Source organism: Panthera tigris, chromosome A3 (assembly GCF_018350195.1).
Source record: "Panthera tigris isolate Pti1 chromosome A3, P.tigris_Pti1_mat1.1, whole genome shotgun sequence".
Lineage (NCBI taxonomy): Eukaryota > Metazoa > Chordata > Mammalia > Carnivora > Felidae > Panthera > Panthera tigris.
The window spans coordinates 16,466,688-16,486,133 of record NC_056662.1 but is presented as its reverse complement, the minus strand read 5'-3'; the positions used below and the strand labels follow the sequence as shown (position 1 = coordinate 16,486,133).

General features: G+C 48.7%; 1 protein-coding gene across 4 annotated transcripts in view; it reads left to right on the top strand.

Annotated features, from left to right (window-relative positions):
* Positions 1 to 19,446, top strand: part of TOX2 (TOX high mobility group box family member 2) — a 169,786-nt gene that overhangs the window by 66,113 nt on the left and 84,227 nt on the right. The window lies entirely within an intron of this gene.

The window sequence follows — 19,446 nt, the reverse complement described above, 5'->3', positions numbered from 1 at the left end:
GGTCATGAGGATGGACACGATGACACTTACAACAAATTTCCTGTTATTTCCCGCCTGCTGGACTGTAAATGTCCCTAAAGGCACTTAGAACATTTAAATGGCTCCCCTACTTTGCTCTGAACAGAGCAAACCCAAAGAGGGGCCAGGCCCAGCGGCCCCCAGTACCGTGCACAGAGGAGCCCTGCACAGAACCTCAAACAGGAGCAAAAATAGCACCCATTCAGGCAACCTGAGATGCAGAAGCCACAGGAAGAAGCCGCAGGCCAAGCGGATGCCAGCTGCTCTGAGGCCCCACCGAGGCTCCTCCGATGTACCGAGCTATTGCAGGCCTCACGCCTGCCCTTACTGGCTCCTCTGACCACAGCCATCAGATAAGGCCGAGGAAAAAAGTGCTGGCTTCCTCTCTCTGGGGAGGAGTAATCTCAGTGCCATCTGTGGGGTGCACTCCACTCTCTGTTGCCTCTCTGGCATCTCTCCCCGCTGCCTCCTTGCTCGCTTTGCTTACCTTACTGGTCTTCACCCATACAGTCCCACCTTCGGGCTTTTGCACAGGTGGTTTCTCCCCCATTTACTCGCCTGACTTAGTCCCTTACCTCCTTTCAGTTTGCCCAACTGCCCCTTTCTTAGTGAGGCCCACCATGGCCACCCTCCTTAAACTCACATAGCCTCCATCCAGGCATTCCTGATTCATCTCACCTGCTCACCTTTTCCTTCCTTCCCTAATTCTTGAACCTTCTAACATACTGTGGAAGTGACTTAGTTACCATATTTAATGTTTGCTTTTTGTCTTCAATGCAAGAGGCAGGCTCCAGGGATCTTTGGTCTTAGAATAGTGCCTGGACCCCAAGTAGATACTTAATAAGTATTATTTCAGGAAATGGATGCATGAGTGAGGGGATAAGAACCAGCCCAGCCATCAGAAGGGGGTCGGGCTGGATTTGTTTGGATTCTTATTTCACATGCACACTCACATGTATGAACACACATGTGTGCTTGCATAGATATCTCTAGCCACTTTTTGAGCCTCTCAATGTTTGAGACAGGGCTGGTCTGAGGTCATCAAATGGCTCATCAAATGGCTCATCAAATGTTTGTAGGAAGGAAAGGGAGATTGACAGCTGGGCCAGTGTGAAGGAGACCTCGTGCTTTAGGGAAAGGGCCTTTCCAGGAGTGGGTCAGCCGGCAGGAGAGGAGAGGTCCAGTGGGAGATGGCAAGGGATGGGGCTAGAGAAAGTGGCAGGAATCAGGTCAAGCAGAACATTGGGACCAAAGAAAAGAGGTGGGAGCCTTTGAAGGACTTTAATCAAGGGAGTGACTTATTGATGATTTAAGACGGGGTTCTCCTGGTTTGTGACTAGGTGGGAAAATTCAGTCTTTGTTCTAAGAGTCAACTATATGCCAGACACTCTTGGCTGTGCTTTACATGAGGTTTCTCATGAACCCATTATGTAGGTGAAAAAATTGAGACTCATGGAAGGGAGTTTCACAGAATCCATCCTCCATATGACAGCCTGAGTCATCTTCTAAAATGTAAATCAGAGCATGCTACTCCTTTGCAAGGACTCTCCAGGGTCTTCCCATTTGGGATAAAATCCAAATCCCTACTATGGCCCCAGGTTTTCATATGCTTTGGCTCCTGCCGACCGCTCTGATCTCAACCTTGTCCCTCCCCTGTGCTCTAGCCACATTATTTCTCCCCCATGTGACAGCTTTCTGCTTGCTGACCTCAAGGACTTTGCCCTTGGTAATCCCTCTGCCCACAGTACTTTTTGAGCCCCTAGGGCTCCCCCAGTTTAACTGTTATCTCTAGAGAGAGATCTTTTCAAGTTGTTCCTTGTTGTCTTCTATCTCTGCAAACAAGGGGTTGCTTCACAGCATTTTATCACAGTTGTGCCCATGTTTGTGTGTTTGCTTGTTTGTTGCCTGCCTTCCCCAGTAGGCTCTAAGGTCTGTGGGGGCTGGGATCATGTCTGTGGAGGATGAGGGGAGCTCTAGGCCTGTGTGGCCTGGATGGCTGCGTGCCTCTGGACCTGCCCGAGAAGGCAAATGCCTTACGGGGACCCCTGGGAGGGGGGTGGGTAGCACCATGATTCCTGCTGCACCTGGTCTTGACTCACTCCCAATGCCACCATATTCCCCATAAGATGCTCTACCTGGCATTTCAGCTGCCTGGAGAATCCATGAATATATGTGGAAAGATGTCAGGTCTGGGCTCGAATCTCAGCTCAGCCACCTAATAGCTGTGAGATCTTGAGCACTTGCCTTTACCCTTTCTGAGCCTCACTTATCTCTTCTGTAAAATGGGAACACAGAGGGATGGTCTGTCAACAAGGTCCTATCACCTGTGTGCCCAGTGCTTGGTTCAGCTCTAAAGTCCCTTATCTGAAATCCAAAAAGCTCCACCACCAAATACTGGTTTGTAAATATGCTGTGAACTCATTTGACCCCAGAACCTGATCTGAACTGACACAAAACTCTTCATAATTTTTACTTAATCCTTGTGTGGATATTCACAGGATATGAATGTGTTTTATTGCAGGTGTGGCCCCGGACCCCACTCCGGCTACTATGTAATTTGTGGGATTTTCACTTCCTTTTTGGAAATCAGAACACATTCTGAATTCTGGAATCCCATGAGTCTGGCTCAGGGGCTTGGATCCGTGTGTGCGAGCTGATACTGAAGACCCTCTTGGGGCCCGGAAGGGTCGGGGGGCCTGTGACAGCTGTTGCATAGCCAGAAACCTCTTGTTTCCTCTCGGTTTCTTGGTGGCCAGTGTCTTTTTAGCTGTCTGGGGTTACGTTGGGTTTTGTTTGCTCAGGGGCAGAGGTTATGGCTTGGGCAGGGTGAGCTCAGGTGCTCGAGCTTTTTTGGTTTGAATTTAAAAGGAGAATTTTTTTTCTTATGAATCATCAGAAAAAGAAATCAGAAGGAAGTGTGTGACCAAAGAGAGGAAATTAGGGTTTGCGAACTGCGTGAGTCACCCCCTTTCTGACTCCTGGGTGATCCCTTGCTCTTGGCAGTTTTCATTCATCTCTGAGACTCTCGGTTCTGTAGCTTGGAAAACATACCAGGGACTGCCGTGGTTTTATTCTGGCTCCAGCCCCGCTTCCCTTTCTAGCCATCAACATAAATGTCTCTCTTTGAATCACTGCCACACTGTTTTACTTCTTATTGCTTTATCGAATGTTTCTTCTCTGCTCAGAGTCCTACTTCCTGGTCCTCCCCACCCTCGCCCAATCACTGCAGCAGCTTCTGCTTGGCTTCCTGGACAGGTTCCAGTCTTACCTTTTCCAACCCATTCTCCATCCTGAAGCCAGAGGCCAGCTTCTAAAATGCAGCCCCCGCCCCCCCCCCCCCCCCCGCCACTGCCAAAAGTAGAATAAAGTAAAGTAAAGTAAAGTAAAGTAAAGTAAAGTAAAGTAAAGTAAAGTAAAGTAAAGTAAAGTAAAATGCAGCTTCATTCTGGGCGTCCAACTCCTTGGTGTAGCCCTGAAAGCCCTATCATGATAAGGTCCTGTTTGCCTTGCATCTCGGCTCTCACTGCCTCTCTGTTCAGTGAATGGGCCCCCTCTCCAGCCCCCAGGTCTTGGTGAGTGCTGTTCCCATGCCCTCTCCCTTCCATTGGTACCTTCTCTCGTCACCTGGTCAGTTATGCTCATGCTGCAGGTGGGTCTACTTAGAAGCCATCTCCTTCGTGAAGTCTTCTCACACGGCCCATCTCTAGGCTCCTGTGAACTCTGGCTCCCCGTACACTCACCACCCACGTTACAGTACCTGGTCCCATTCCCCTCAGTACACCACAAGCTCAGGAGGACAGAGACTGGGTCCCATCCATCGCTGGTACCATCTCCAGCCCTTAGGACAGAAGACTGTTTTAAGCAAGACTGGATGTACTTGAGACAAATAGGCAGTGTATTGACAGGGTGACTCCTAAAGCAGGAGACAAGGGGTCTTGGGTTTTCATCTACCTTGCTTCTGGCTGGCTGTCTGCCTTGGGGGTGGGTGCCATATTGCTTTCCAGTAGGCTGGAAACTGTTTTCCATGTCAGCAGTGGCATGAAATATCCCTTTCATTATAGTAGGTGTGTTTCGTGTGTATTTTTCTCCTGTCATCATCGAATCAAGTGTAAAGTTTCCCTATATATTTGTTTCTTGCATGACTTTCCTGTTTGTGTCCTGTGTCCTTTTGTTTATCAGCATCTTGCTGTCTCTTTAATTTGACTGAAATGTTTCTACGTCTTATGTATTAACTGTCTCATAGTTGGTGCTGATATTTTCTTAGTCTGATGTCCTTTTCATTTTGGTTTTATTATGCTTCCTTCTACAGAAGATATTAATGCATATATATTTGAATCTGTCAATCTCCCTTTCTCTGTGATTGCTTCAAGGGCTGAGGAAGTTATCTTGGTGCCATAGATCTGATAAACATTCTGTTCTGTTTTCTGATTATTTCCCTATAACATGACTTTTTATACTTAACTCTTTAATCTGTTTAGAGTACATTTTGGTGGGTGGCTTGCAGTGGGTATCTAGTTAAGTGTTCCTAAATAGGAACAGGATAGCCCTGTTATCCCCATTCTGTTTTTTAAATAATTGGTCTTTGTCTCTTTGTCTCCAAAAGGAGAGACAAAATAGAATAGTTGTTATGAGGGTGAACTTTGGCAGAGTTAAGATACTGGTCTTGCCATTTTCTAGCTGTGTGACCTTTGTTGCTTCAATTTTACCATTAATTTTCTCCTCTGTAAAGTGGGATAATATCTCCCTCATAAGCTTGAGTGAAATATCGTATGGCAAGGCATGTCACATGGCACCTGACATTGTGAGTGCCCTCTTTCACCATACATTTTCTTTTTTATTTTAATGTTTATTTATTTATTTTTGAGAGAGAGAGAGAGAGAGAGCCCAAGCTGGGGAGGGACAGAGAGAGAGAGGGGGACACAGAATCTGAACCAGGCTCTAGGCTCTGAGCTGTTAGCACAGAGCCCGATGCGGGGCTCGAACTCACAAACCATGAGATCATGACCTGAGCTGAAGTCGGATGCTTAACTGACTAAGCCACCCAAGCATCCCCATCATACATTTTCATACAGAGTTGGGTCTGATTCTGCACTTTCTCTTGTGTTGCACTGATTTAAAGTTCTTCTTTGGCATCATTATCATTCTCCTTTGGTTGTGGCTTCACAGAAAGTTTTAGTCTCTGGCCAAGTGAGGCCCCTATCCATTAGTCTTCATTTAGGAATATTGCTGCAAACTCTCCCTGTTTTTTTCAGTGAATGCTGATTCCTCCTGCCCCCCCCCCCCCGCCGCACTGCAGCCCACCTCAGTGATTTATAGACACCCTCCCGCCTCCCATCATTCATGTATACCCCTCCCAGCTGCCTTGCCTTTGCTCACTGTGGTCCCTCTGTCTGACAGGTGTGTGTCAACTGCTCTCACCTGGCCTGTCTCAATCTAGTGCCTTGTCACCCCCACTCCCCCATCATCAGTGCTGGTGCCTGCACTCCCTATGGACCCCAACCATCCCCAGGGATCATTTTTGTGTCTAGTCCTCAGAGCCTGGCCCATGGTCAGGTACATCATAGGTACTCAGATCAGGGATTGGGGAAGGCAGGATAATCCCCATGACCTTCAGCTTTGAGGACAACCGGGCTAACTCTGGCTTCTTTTGGAGGCACAGGCTCAGGGGACCTAGTAACGTAGTGGTTGTAACCCTCAGCACGCTGTTGCCAATAACTGTAGGCCATCTACTAGCTCTGGCCTCAGGTTTCTCCATGGGATAAGGAGAAGGTCTCTGAGGCCCCTGATTTATCTTAAACTGGGTGGCTATAAAGTGATGATGAATTAGAAGAACTCACTGGCATATGCTGTGCCTTGGAGTTTGGGTTGCCCTCTCTTTCTGTTTTCCGGGGAGAAAAGGTCTGTTAGGACACAGGTCCTCCATTGCCCTCCTGGCCTCTGTGCTTCAGGGACCTCAGGAGAACCCAGACTTGGTGTATAAGGGTTCAGTTGTCAAGAGCAGAGGGATGGGGGTGGGAATGCAGCCTTCTAGGGCACCTTGGTGTGCCCTCACGCGGACAGGCTGCCCTCCCAATCTGCCAGCTCCAGTCCTGTTTTATGGGGGAGAAGCCTGAGGCTCTGACAGGTGAGGTCCTTCCCTTGGCCACAGGGCAACTTGGCTGAGTGCAAGCCTGGGAGTGAGTGAACTCAGGGCTGCAGGCTTCCAGAGCTGCACCGCACCAGTGTTCTCAGCTCCCAAGTCCAAAGGCTGGTTTTAAGACAGCCCTTAAAAAATGAAGCAGCAGTGTTTACAAATATCATTTCCTGTGTTATCTGGTACTGACAGAAGGAAGTGAACTTGGTACTTTGTCTGTGTTAGGTTTTGGGGTTAGATGCATAAATGCCAAGTTCAGGTGACCTAGAAAACCTTTCTAGGTCAAATTACTATTTCAAAAGATTTTTTTTTCTTTTCTTCCTTTTTTTTTAACCGTCCCACAATTCGATGCTGTCGTTGAGATATATTTCCCCTCCAACAATGCAAGCCCTTTGTGGCATGATTGAGGGCTTGTTTTGTAGAGCCGGGGAGAAAATATCTCCCAAATCATCTGCTGCTCATTGTCTCAGGCACTTGCTCGCCCCACCCCCCACTCCGTGCCCCAGTCCCACCCAACACACGCTCATGTGGCCTCTGGTTAATTGTCTTTGGCAAGGATCAGTTTTGGGACTTGTTCCCAACCGCTCGGAGGAAAGATAATTGTCAAGCACGAATACTGGCAGTACTGGCAACCTGAGGCTCTAGACCGCTGACCGCAACCCAGCCTCTGGGGAGGAGACTGGGATTGGCCAGCTCTGCCCTTGCAGCATAGCAGGGCAATACCACAAAAATGGAGCAGCCTAACTGTTAGAGCATCGGCCCTGGAGGTGGACTTTCTGGGTTTGAGTCCTGATTCTACCACCTACCAGCTATATGGCCTAGGGCAAGCCACTTACCCTCACTGAACCTCAGTCATCTCATCTGTAAAATGGGAGCCTTGAGAAGATGGTGTGAGTCAAAATTTACAAATCAATTAAAGGAGTGCCTGGCTTCTGCAAGCACTGTGTAAATGTTGCACAAATTAGTTAAAATAAATAAGTGCTCTCTTTTTAAAAAATGTTTTTAATGTTTATTTTTGACAGAGAGAGACAGAGCATGAGTGGAGGTGGGGGGGGTCGCAGAGAGAGAGGGAGACAGAATCTGAAGCAGGCTCCAGGCTCCGAGCTGTCAGCACAGAGCCTGACGTGGGGCTTGAACTTACGGACCGCGAGATCATGACATGAGCCAAAGTGGGACACTCAACCGACTGAGCCACCCAGGTACCCCAATAAATAAACGCTCTTAGTGGTAGCAGACATTATCCTAAGTCACCCATGTCCCTCCTCAACTGAGACACTCATTCTGCTGGCCATTGAGAGTGGTGGCTGCTGTCGCCTCTCTGGGTACTGCCTTTGTGGAAGGAGGGGGCCTTTCCCAAGCTTCTCCCCCTCCCCTGGGGCAGCCTGAGTCCCGAGGCTGGCTCACCTGGGAATATAGCTTTCCTGTTGAGCTTCTCCAGCTCCAGAGCTCTCCTGTGGACAGGCTGCTGCCTCTGATGTGACTTTATCACAGTTCAACTTGTCCCTTTGCCCAGTCCTGCCTCCCTGCCTTTCCTGTGGTGCCCCCCAGTGAAACTCCTACCTTCACTCTCAAGGTCTATTCCCAGGACCCTGCCCTAAAACCACAGGTAACCACCAGATGTTGAATGGATCTTGACATCCATTTTAAAACACATTTATGTCACTTGCTTGCATTTCCAGAAGGTCTTTGAGGAACAGCTTTGGGGTTTCTGCACCATCCCTGTCCCCCCACATCTTTGTGTGCACCATTGACCTGCCTTGGCAAACTTCCCCTGCTCTGTAGGGTCGTGGTGGAACGTTTGAAGGTAGGTTGGTGATTTCAGGACCCTCTTCTGGCAGAAGAGGAAGGTCTAACTCTGGGACAAACCACCAAAGTTAAAACCAACCAAACTGTTTAAGGGACCCACAGAGCCTCACCCATTCAAACCCTTTATGTACAAAAAAGGAAAGTGAGGCTCAGAGAGAGGAAGGTATTGTTGGAAGCCACACAGCGAACAGGTGCCTCTCCTTTTCCCCCCAGAGGAGATAGTGCTTTGGGAAAAAGTGGGACAGGCTGGTCTTAGGAGTCAGACATGACATAGTCGAGTATGGTGTTATGGTCCAATAAATGCTTTTATGGTGCCCCAAGCAGAGGGCAGCCAGTCTCTTTGGGGGCTTCCTGGACAGGGCGGCATGGAGTGAGTGGGAGTTAACTGCAAAGAAAGGGAAGGGAAGAGAGGTTTGGGGCTGGGGTGGGGGGAGTGCAGAGCCTGGGTGTGTGTGTGAGAGACCTCCTGGAAAGGCAGAGCAGGGGAGGAGCCCCAGTGAGGGCCAGGAGGCCACCAGCAAGGTTGGGTTGGCAGGGGGCAGGTTTTCAAGTGCTTTCAAAGACTTTGCCCCAGTGGGGAGGATGGGACTTGAAGGAGAGGGTCTTGGGCAGAACCAGACAGGGGCCTTATCTCTCCTGACCTACTCTTGTCCCTCACTGCCAGCTCAGGTCGCTGCTCGGGGAATAGTTATAGAAGAAATGAGTGAGCGGATGAGGGAAGGGAAGATTGTGCTGGAGAAAGATGGCTCCACTGCAGCGTGGGCAGGGCCGAGCGGAGGCTTTGAAGACACCAGTTCTGGGTTGGGGAGGGTATGCGGCTCTGAGCTGGGAGTTCAGGTCCCTGTCTTCCCTCCTCCCACCCCAGAGAGGCCCACTGGCGCCAGCTGAGAGGAGACTGTGGGCACACGAGGGGTGCAGGTGGGACCAGCTGAGAACACGCACACCGGCATCTCCTGCCACAGAAGCCCGGTGGGAGGCCCTCCAAGTCTGAGCCAGATCTGATGGGGTCCTTGCCCTGCCCTTGGACAGCCTTATGTGACCACACCCTGACCCACTTCCCAGCCTGCTCTCTCCAGCCACAGGCAGCGTCTGCAGTCCCCTCGGAAACATTCCCCCTCTCAGCGGCCAAATGAAAATGTTTGTTGAAAACAACATGTGCATAATTAAAGCTTAATGAGCGCTTGTCTGTTTGGAATGTGCAATTAGATTTATAATCGGGGATGGGAGCGAGCTCCAAATGGCTTTAAATGGAGCTGAGAGAGAGGATAATTTTTGCCATAAATCTGCGGTAGCTCGGATGGTGTGGAAGCCACCACCGGCCCACCAGGCAGCCATGCTGTGCCCGCTGGGCTGCCCTGTCCATCCGGCTCTCCTGGCAGCCGCAGCTGGCTGATGGCCTGTGTGGGACTCAGCAGGGGTCTTTGAGGTGGTTCTGCTCCGGGCTGGAGCGGGAGCTCCCGTGTGTCTTCCTGCCTGCAGTCTCTGAGCACTGTGATCAGAACTGACTGTGCGGAGAGGAGGGTTGGTGCCGAGTCCAGCTGCCCCGGCCTGTGAGGGCTTGGCCGAGCAAGGAATGCTGCACCCCCACCACGTCACCCCTGGGCCGGGGGGTTGCCCCATGTTTTATTCTCTGCTGTAACCCAGTACCTAGAACTCAAGTAAAATATGAGTGGTGTGCCTCTGTCCCAAACTCTTGCCTTAAGTCACTCTCTGTGGGCCTCAGTTTCCCCATATCTATCACAGAGAACTCAGCTATTGGTGATGTGCACTCTTCTATCCCCAAGGTTCTGGGTTTACAGCAGAGAGTGGCTGCATCTCAAGCAGTGCTGTCCCGCAGAAATGTCATGCAAACCACATTTGTAATTTTAATTCTCTAGTAGCCACATTGAAAAAAGGAAAAACGGGGGACGCCTGGGTGGCTCAGTCAGTTAAGTATCCGGCTTCAGCTCAGCTTACGATCTCATGGTTTGTGAGTTCAAGCCCTGCATCGGACTGTCTACTGTCAGTGTGGAGCCTACTTCAGATCCTCTGTCCCCCTCTCTCTGCCTCTCTCTCTCTCTCTCAAAAATAAACATATAAAAAAAGTAAAGAGAAACAGGTAAAATCAATTTTAACAATATATTTTAGGTAGCTTCATACATCCAGAGTGTTATCATTTCAGCACGTAATCAATAGAAACATATTGATGAGGCATTTTACATTCTTTTGTTGTTGTTCTAAATCTTTGAGACTGGTGTGTGTTTTACACTAACACACATCTTAATTTGGACTAGCCGTGTTCCAAGTGCTCAGGGGCCAAATGTGGCTGGTGGCCACCATACTGGACAGCACAGGTCTAGATGGAGAATGGCTAGAGCCAGTTGAGAAGGGTCTGCTTCTCCATCTGTAAAATGGGGACACTGACTTCTATCTCCCAGAGGTGGCAGGTGCCAGGTAACCCCACCACGGGAGTTGTAGTGATCACTGTCTTTTTATGCTACCTCTCAATGTATATTAAGACTGAACCAGGAAGCACCATCCACACCAACTCTTGTCAGCAGTGGGGAGGAGGGGCCTGCAGTAGCCACAGCTCTGGGCTTGCTCACAAGCCTGCTCCCAGCCCCACTGGGCATTGTTTCCCCTCACTGGTAGATGAGGCCCCAGGCCCAGAGTTGTGCTCTGGTTCACACAGCTGGGAAACGGTGGGGCTGGGAAGCCAATATAGGCTTTTAGGGGATCAGCAGCCTGGACTACAGACTCAGCTCTGCCATATCCTGGCCGTGTGGCCTTGGGCAGATCCCCTAACCTCTCAGCCAGTCATAGTGCTGGATTTCTCTGGGCAGAATAGGAATGTGCACTATGCCCAGCAATGTAGGTACACCAGTAAGGAGAAAAACTTTTTTTGGAGAGAAATGATACTTGATATTTAGAAACAAAGCATGAAAGTCATCATCATGGAAAAGAATCAGCTCTCAGACTGTCTTAGAGATTTTAGTTTACAAATTTTATTTCAAATTATGTATGGCAGGTAGAGGCATTAGGGGGCTTTCCCATGTTTGAGACCTCAGAGGTTTGCATGTAGCCCCACTGTTTCCTCACCTATGGAATAGAGGTAGTTACAACGACCTCCCAGGGTTGTTCTGAGGATTAAATATAAGTAATAGCTGACAATTATTGAGTTCTTTCTGTGTACCGGGCAATGTTCTGTGTACTTTTGTATATTGACTTATTCAATCAAAATGATAGTCATACCCATTTTCCAGATGAGGAAACTGAGACACAGTAACTTAGTTAAAAAGTCACACAGCTTGAAGAGCAAGGCTGAGATTTGGACCTGGGCAGCCCGGCACCAGGGCCCATGTTTGTAACCACAACACTATCATGCTTCTCTAAGTGCATTTGCGCCCGAGGCTCTATCGCTGGCCCCCTTCCATCTGCCCTGTGCCTCTCTGCCCCTCCCTCCTGTCTCCCTGGTCCTGATGTGCATCTCTCTGTGATTCTGCCACGTAAAACCGCACTCTCGGCAGGCCCAGGGTGCAGCTGCCACATTCGCTGCCTCTAGCTTTTGAGCCGTGTTTTATCTGTGTAGAAGGAGTGTTCTCACGGCCCGACGTGGGGGCAGGCAGGTGCAGTATAAGCTGCTTTGATTGTTTCCTCTTTAGATCTCTGTGAGGTGCATCTCTCCCTGTCTGCTACGGGCTGTGCTGGGGGCTGTGCATCCTTGGTCTTTGATCTGTGTCTCTGTGTGGGAGTGGGGAGCAGGGGGAAGAGCTTCTATAGAACAACTGTTGCTTTGGTACCTGGAGTCAAGGCCAGGTTCATAACTGGCTGGGTGGGTTTGGGCAAGCTCTCCAGCCACCCTGAGCCCTGCCTTGGTCATCTCTACGACAGGGCTGGTCATGCAGCCCTGGCATTTCTGGGAGGGTTCCAGCGATGACCAGGCACAGCTCTCAAATGAGGTCTGGTAGGTGCTCACGGGCCTGAGCTCGCAGCAGCCTCGGATGCCGTGTTCCCTGCTCTTTGCCTCACCAGCTCCTGTGTGTCATCTGTCATGGAGCTTCCAAGTTACCTTTTCAGGACGCCTCTCTTGAGAGGCCTTCTTCCTTGCTTCCGCTCCCCTGTGATAACCTTATCCTGCCATTGTCACATTCATCAAAGAAGAAGCCATTACTTGATATCTGGAGTGCTGAAAACTCATTGCCATACTTTGCAATGTTAGTCTCTCCAAATCAAGCATGAGCTGAGCTTTGTAGGGCTCCGGGGAAGCACAGAGTCCTAGAGTAGAGGGACTTTCATAAGCAGGAGGTTCTGGGACTAGCTGAGCCCTAGAGGTGGACGTGTGGCTATTGGAGTAAGACTGGCATTGATTGCCAGTCTTTCAGAGGATTAAAGACTTTCAGAGGCTGGGTGAATGAGAAGCTGTCACTGACCAATTGGGACAGGCTTCAAACAAGTTTGTATAGTTACTTATTCCCATCTTAGGACCAGAACCGCGTGTCTTTCTCACATTTGGAGAATGGGAACATTTTATTCTTTGAAACTTCTCCATAGAACTGGGGACTCCTTGAGGGCAGGGACTGTGTCAGAATCATTACCGGGTGCCTTGTGTGTCACTACTATGTTGGGCACATAGTATACACTCTCTAGACGTTGTTCAATAAACAGCAGTTGCCCCCTCTGTAACCTCAGAATCCCTTTGCTTTTACATTTCTGTGCCTTGTGACAAGTTTTATTTATTGTAAATACTCAGTGGTTGGGAGTTTATTACTTGGTACATTCTGGGTGCTTAATATATGATATACAAGGGCATGAACTGATTTCATTTTGCTTCTGCGTATTTAAATTAGATCCTAGACCCAGGACAGAGAGTAAGAGTGAATGAGGGGAAGACATGGGAGGGTGGGGTCGAGGTGAATGAGTTGACCTTGAACAAGATGGAGATACTTCACCTTTTCAGACAGAAAGGAAGGAGGTCAGGATGGGTGAGCTGTCAACAGTGTCGGGGAGGGGAGAGATTTGAAGGGGTAGCTAACAGCCTCAGTGACATAGGAGACATGGTCCTGTACTAGATGGAGGGGGTTGTGGCTGACATAGGGATAGGAGTTTAGCACATAATAGCAATGATAGTTTAAATCCAAGGTCACACACAACTGGTTACTGGTGGAAGTAAAACTCCAATTCAGGAATCCATGCTGTTGCCCAGTGTACCACACTACATGTAGAAGTTGAATTAAGACCAGAGCAACTTGGGATGGAGGCTTTACAGTTGGGCCCAAGAATGCAAGTCTACAGAAACAAGCAAGACCACTAAGGGTGGAGCGCACAGCCAGAAACAAAAGACCTAGGGAGAGTTGGATTTCAGTGGGTAGAGAAGGGGAGGAGGGGGATGCTCCACACTGTCTATGGGACAATATGTGTAAAGTCAGAGGCTCTGGAGGTTCCTGCAAGCTTTAGGGAACACTGTGGGAGCTGAGGCTCAGGGGCAGTTGTCATGGAGGGTCCTGTATGGCACAGCTAATGATGTGGTGTCACTGCAGGGTTTTGATCTGAGCACTGAAGTGATCACTAGTGATAGCCAGGGTGGAGGGTGGATTGGGAGTGGGGGTAGCTGAGCACAAAGACACTGTGGGTGTTTGGATTAGGGGGACATAGGAGTGACAGGGTCCAGAGTCATCCTGGAGGTACTGCCTGTGTCCTATGCAGAGGGTGACATCTTCTCTCATGGTGGCAGACCACTTGGAGAAAGAGCAGGTTCATGCCCATGTCATGAGTTCAGTGTGGGGTGTGTGGAATTTGAGATGCTCATGGACCAGATGTCCAGAGGGAGACTGTATGTCAGAATCTGGAGGTAACTTGGCTGAAGATAAGCATTTGAGAGTCAGTGCTGTGTTATAACCCTAAGAAGCCATGACATTGTCCAGAGAAAGTGTGGCTCCAGTGAGAAGGAAATACCAGATACAGTTATCCACCCACGTATCCATCTCACTCACCCATTCAACCCATTCCATCAAACCGGGCATCCCACCCATCTCTCTGTCTCACCCACCATTCCAAGCATCTTCTCATACACCTACCTCTTCATTCTCACCCCAGCATCCCATCTCATCACAAATTCCATGCATCCATCCATCCTTCCTACCCTCCCGCATGTCCTGTCTTCTAAATCTGCTATCCAGTCACTGAGTCATCTGTTTATCCACCTACTGGCCCATCGATTCCATTCATTCCTCCAAACCACTTATTTTCTCTACGCACCTGTCATCCATCCATCCATCAATCCCTCCCTCCCACCGACCCACCTATATACCTACCCACCATCCATCCACTCATTTTACCCATTACAACTATTTCCTTCTTTATTCACTGTGTCAACCCCCAGCCACATGTGACTTTTGAACACTTGAAGTGTGACTAAGTCTAAACTGAGAGGTGCTATAATGTAAAATACACACCAGATTTCAAAGACAGTACCAAAAAAAAAAAAAGACTGTACACCATCTCATTCACAATTTTTATGTTGATCACACGTTGTAATCATAGTATGGTAAAAATATTGGGTTAAATAAACATGTCATTAAAATTAATTTCCCTTGTTTGTATTTGCTTTTTTAACTGTGACCGCTAGAAAATTTAAAATGATATAATGTAACTTGCATTTGTGACTTGCATTATATTCCTATTAGACTGTGCTGATCTATACTATCTATCAGCCATCCATCCATCCATCCATCGACATCCATCCATCCATCCATCCATCCATCCATCCATCCATCCATCTTATCTTTCACTCCCTCACTTCTCCCATCCATTTATCCATCCAGTTATCTCATTTGTCCATCCCACAGGTATTTAATTTACAGCTAATATGAATCAATGACTCTGTGGGTCATAGGAATGAGGAAACTGAGGCACAGAGCAGCTAGGGCACTTGCTCAGGGTAGTGCTGATGGAGCTGGCATCATCTGACTCTAAGATCAGGGCTCCCAACTTTCACCTTGGCTGCCTATTTGCTAAGTGTCCTTAAAGATAAAAATGGGATCTAGGTTGGGAGAGCTGTTGAATAGGAGCCCAGGAACCCCTCTTGCCCAGGGACCACATGGCGTGGGGGGAGATACAGACTCTTTAGAAGCCTCTGTGAGCAGAGTCCCTGGTGGCCGTCATGAAAGGGTTATCCCCACACATTCGATATTTGCAAAAATGTGGGTCCTTTCAGATTCCAAAACTCATTTCCATGACAAAACTCTTGGGAAGAGAAGATGAAGGTCTGGCTTTTACAGAACAATCTTCCAGCTGTAATGAGGACTGAAGATGGCGATGGGAAAAGGAATTATAATTAGAATATGAAATGGGGAAAATTAATCTATTCCAGTCAGTGGTGAGAGGATGTTCTCCTGGCGTTTCGTGGAAATTCTTAGGCCCTTGTTTCCCCTGCATTCCCCCACTCCCTGATTTTAAAGCATACAGAAGGCTGTGTGGTGTGAAAAAATATTTTTGGCTGAGGGACTGATAGACTGTGAAATATGCACAGAATTTAAGTTCTTGTGTATCTTTCCTTTGTGTATGTGTCTACATGCTTATGCCTTATATGTTTGTGTGCACATTTATGGAGTTCTATTTATACAGCTGCAGGTGAATGTATATTTATACACATCTGGGCAACGTTTCTTGTCCGTGTGTGCATCCTGTGGGCATTGTGGTTCAGTCATGTAAAGAGTCTCATGCTTGTGCCGTAGACGCCTTTGTGTTGGTTTGTGTTATCCATGGATGTGGTACGTGTGTGACCAAGTGCATTCTTGAATGCTGTGTTGTGTGTGACATGGTTCCCCCACTGGTTTGTGGTGTGTATGTGGTCACCATGCTTGGGCACGCTGCGTCCATTGTGTTCACTTGTGTCCACATACACACTCAGCATTTGCTGTGTGGTGGCTGTCGATATGGGCATTCATGATCTTGTGCACACAGAGGAGGAAGTAGCCCTGCTTTGCCCTTTGACTTCTCCCCTTGGCTTCTTTCCCCCAGAAAGCAACCTCCCCAAAAGGGCTGAGGAGGTAAGCCCCAGGCCATAGGACCTTGAGGGTCAAGCCAGAGGAAGCCTGGGACCCTCGGGATCATCCTCTCTCCTTCCTCCTCCTTGCAAGAAGTCTGGCATGGTAGAACACTGGAAGGCCGGGGGGGGGGGGCCTTCCACCCCCACCTCGGGTTCTTGGCTGCTCAGTAGCCAGGTCCCAAGCGCAGTGTGCTCCCAGTGCACCCTGCAAGACACCTGGCAGTAACCAGAGGCTGACCCAGGCCCTGCCTTGGGAACCTCTGCCAACTTCTCAGGTCCCTTGAAAGCAAGAAGCAAGCTTTACTTTGGTGTGGGGCAGCTCTTTCTTGGGTGAATAAACGAGTGAATGAATAACCCCCTAGAGGCAGGCTCTGGTGACCTGATGTGGTCCACGGGCCAACCCCCTTGCATCCTCCAGCATACACACATCAAAATCCAGGGTTTTCTCTCCTCATGTCCCCAGAGCCATTCCCCACGGCTCACTGCAGATAATGCCTCCCTCCCTGAACCACTAACACATACTTATTGTGTGCCACCTAGTAGGTGCCAGGCCCAGGCTAATGATTGGTTCCATAGCGGGGTGCAGCAAAGCCTTGATCCCCCCTCTTGAGGAGCTTCCAGCCTAGTGGGAGAAACCAAACCAAAGAAGCAGACAAGAAGCTGTGAAGAAGCTGTCAAGAAGCTGTGAAGCCCAGCTTGTCACTAAGTGTGCAATTTTGAGGCAGCTGCTAATCCTTCCAACCTGTTTCCTTGGTTTTAAACAGGGAAAATAATACCTGCTTTCACTGGGTTGTTCTGAGGATGGAATAAGATCTTTTATGGAAAGTATTTTGCTCAGTACCAAGCATATTCATTCATTAACCAAATATTTGTTGAGCGCCTGTTGTGTGCATTGGGGAGAGCAGACGGGTTCCTCCTTTTGCGGTGATTCCGTTGTAGTCAGCAGTTAATAACTGGGCTGTTTCTCGGGCTTTGGGGGGGACAGCTTTCCCTTGCTTCTTTGATACATGTTCCTGTATTTTTAACCTCTGCCATACTGTTTGATTACTGTTGCTTTATAAATGTTTCAGATATCTGATTAAACTCTAGTCCCCCTCCATTTCTAGTCATTCTTTCTTTTAAGACATACTTATAAATTACGTGTGGTTTTTAAAAACGTTCTACTTTTATCAAAGTAACAAATGGCCATGGTGACACATCAGAAAGTACCCAAGAGCTTAGTCCCTTCTGATGCCAGCGTGTTCCAGGTGCTTGGGGTTTGGAGATGACCGGACACAGTCCTAGCCTCCATGCTGCTCCCACTCTGGGGCGGAAGACAGATGTGGAGACAATCTGTATTGTAAGAGAGACAGCCAGAGGAGGCGAGAGCATGGCAGGCCTCCTGAGGAGGTGATTTCTGAGCAGGGCCTTGAAGTGTGAGCTCAAGGTGCAATGTGGTGGATGGAGCCCTGCATTTGGGGCTCTAGGCATGCTTCAGCCTTTTCTTCTGTTAATCCCGCAGTCACTGAGGGACTCTGCCCATCCCTATGCCGGGAAGACATTTGGGAATAGTCATTAATCCTACTGCCTCGATGGGGAGACTGCACTAGGAAAAGACAATATGAATGGTGCAGTGGTTGCTTCATTCATTCATTCATTCAACAAGCAATAATTGACTTTCTGCTTTGTGCCAGGCACTATTCTAGGTGCTTAGGAGGTAGCAAGACTAAGATCCCTGACCTTTGAGAGCCTCAGTTTTAATAGGGGGAATCTACTATAAGCCACGAGCATGGTAAATAAGTAAATGATATAGAACGCTAGAAAGTAAAAGGGTCTATGGAGCAAAGAATGAGGTAGAGCAGGGCAAGGGAATTGGGAAGGATAGTGCTGGTGCGCTCGCAGGACCCACACAGGTAGGAGACTGGCATCAGAGCCAGTTGTTGAGGAAGGCCTCTCTGAGTGACAAGGGTCCAGACATCTTGTGCGCGATTGTGGGAGGGTCGATTTTTACAGTCTCCATGAAGGTGCTTGGCGATGCCTATCAAAATTACAAATGCACACACAGTTGGACCTGTTATTATTATTCAAACTAATCCTACAGATAAACTCACACCCATGCGAAATGATTCGTGAGCGCACTGCTGGAATAGGGAAAGACTAGAAACAGCTCAATTGCCCGTGAGCTCACCTAGTTAAATATATCTGTTACATCCCTACTATGGAATACTAGGTACCAGAAGACAGAATTATGTTCTGATATAAACGAGTTCCCAAGATGTGTTGCTAGGATAAAAATGAGGTGCAAAACAGTGTGTATAGTATGTTGCCATTTATGTGAAAGAAACTGCTCTAACATGTATATATGTGGACCATCTCTGAAAGGATATAAAGGAAGCTTGTAGGTACAGTGGTAGCCTCTGGAGAGGAGCGTTGGATGGCTGGGAGGTGGGGTGGGAAGCAGACTTTTCACTCTGTTGCTTTTTGTGCTTTGGAAATTTTGAACCATGTGAATATAACCTAATAAAACAATTAAATTTTCAATTAAAATAAAATGGCCAGCTGCCATTGGGGCCCCACCCAGAACACAGGATCCCTTTACTAGCCTGCACAGCAATCTCCCATCTGCCAGGAACACTGGCTGCAAATGGCTCACAGCTGGCACAATTCTCTGGGGAACTGTCCTTGGCCAAATGGGGGCTGCCCTGTTCAGAAGATTATGCCTTCCCCTGTCCCCTAAGGGCAGCCCACAGCCAGTGACTGACTTAACTCCGTGGTGCAATTCATGCCCCCCCCCACCCCCCCCCCCCCCCCCCGGGATCAGGCTACAGCAGGCCTCCAGCTGAGATTGTATCTTTGCTTAGCTACTTCCACTGCCCTGTCCTGCTTCCTTCCCTCCCTCATAGTTTCCTAAAGAGCACTTCTCAAAAATCACATGCATTTGAATCCTGGTCTTAGGCTCTAAATTTAGGGAACCTGATCCAAGACACCTATCTCAATGGAAGAGAACTTACTGGAAATGAGCTAAGTGCTCCACATGTTTCCGTGAAGCACCCCATGGAGAGGAGACTACTGTCATTATCCTCATTAAACAGATGAGGGGCCTCAGAAGTTCAGACCCCTACTCAAGATCACGCATCAGGGGAAACAGCCAGTGGCCCCAAAGCCCATACTTCTCCCACTATATCTTCCTCCTACTGCAGGGAGATCTTCCTGAATCCAGAGTCGGCAGCTTCTCAGAACACAGGATTGCAGTTTCTGTGTGTGGTCTCTACCACAGTCCTCTCTGCCTGTGAACACGGGTGGCCTGAAGGGCAAATGTGAGGGGGGCAAAGCTTCTTAGGATGGTAAGACCTGGAGGGCATGTCTGGGGGAAGTGTCATGACCCCCAGGGCTCTGAAGACCTCAGCCTCTCTCCATCATGTGGAATTCTAGCTCTAGCTGATAGTCTGATGTCATTTTGACCAAGAGAGATATTTGCATACTT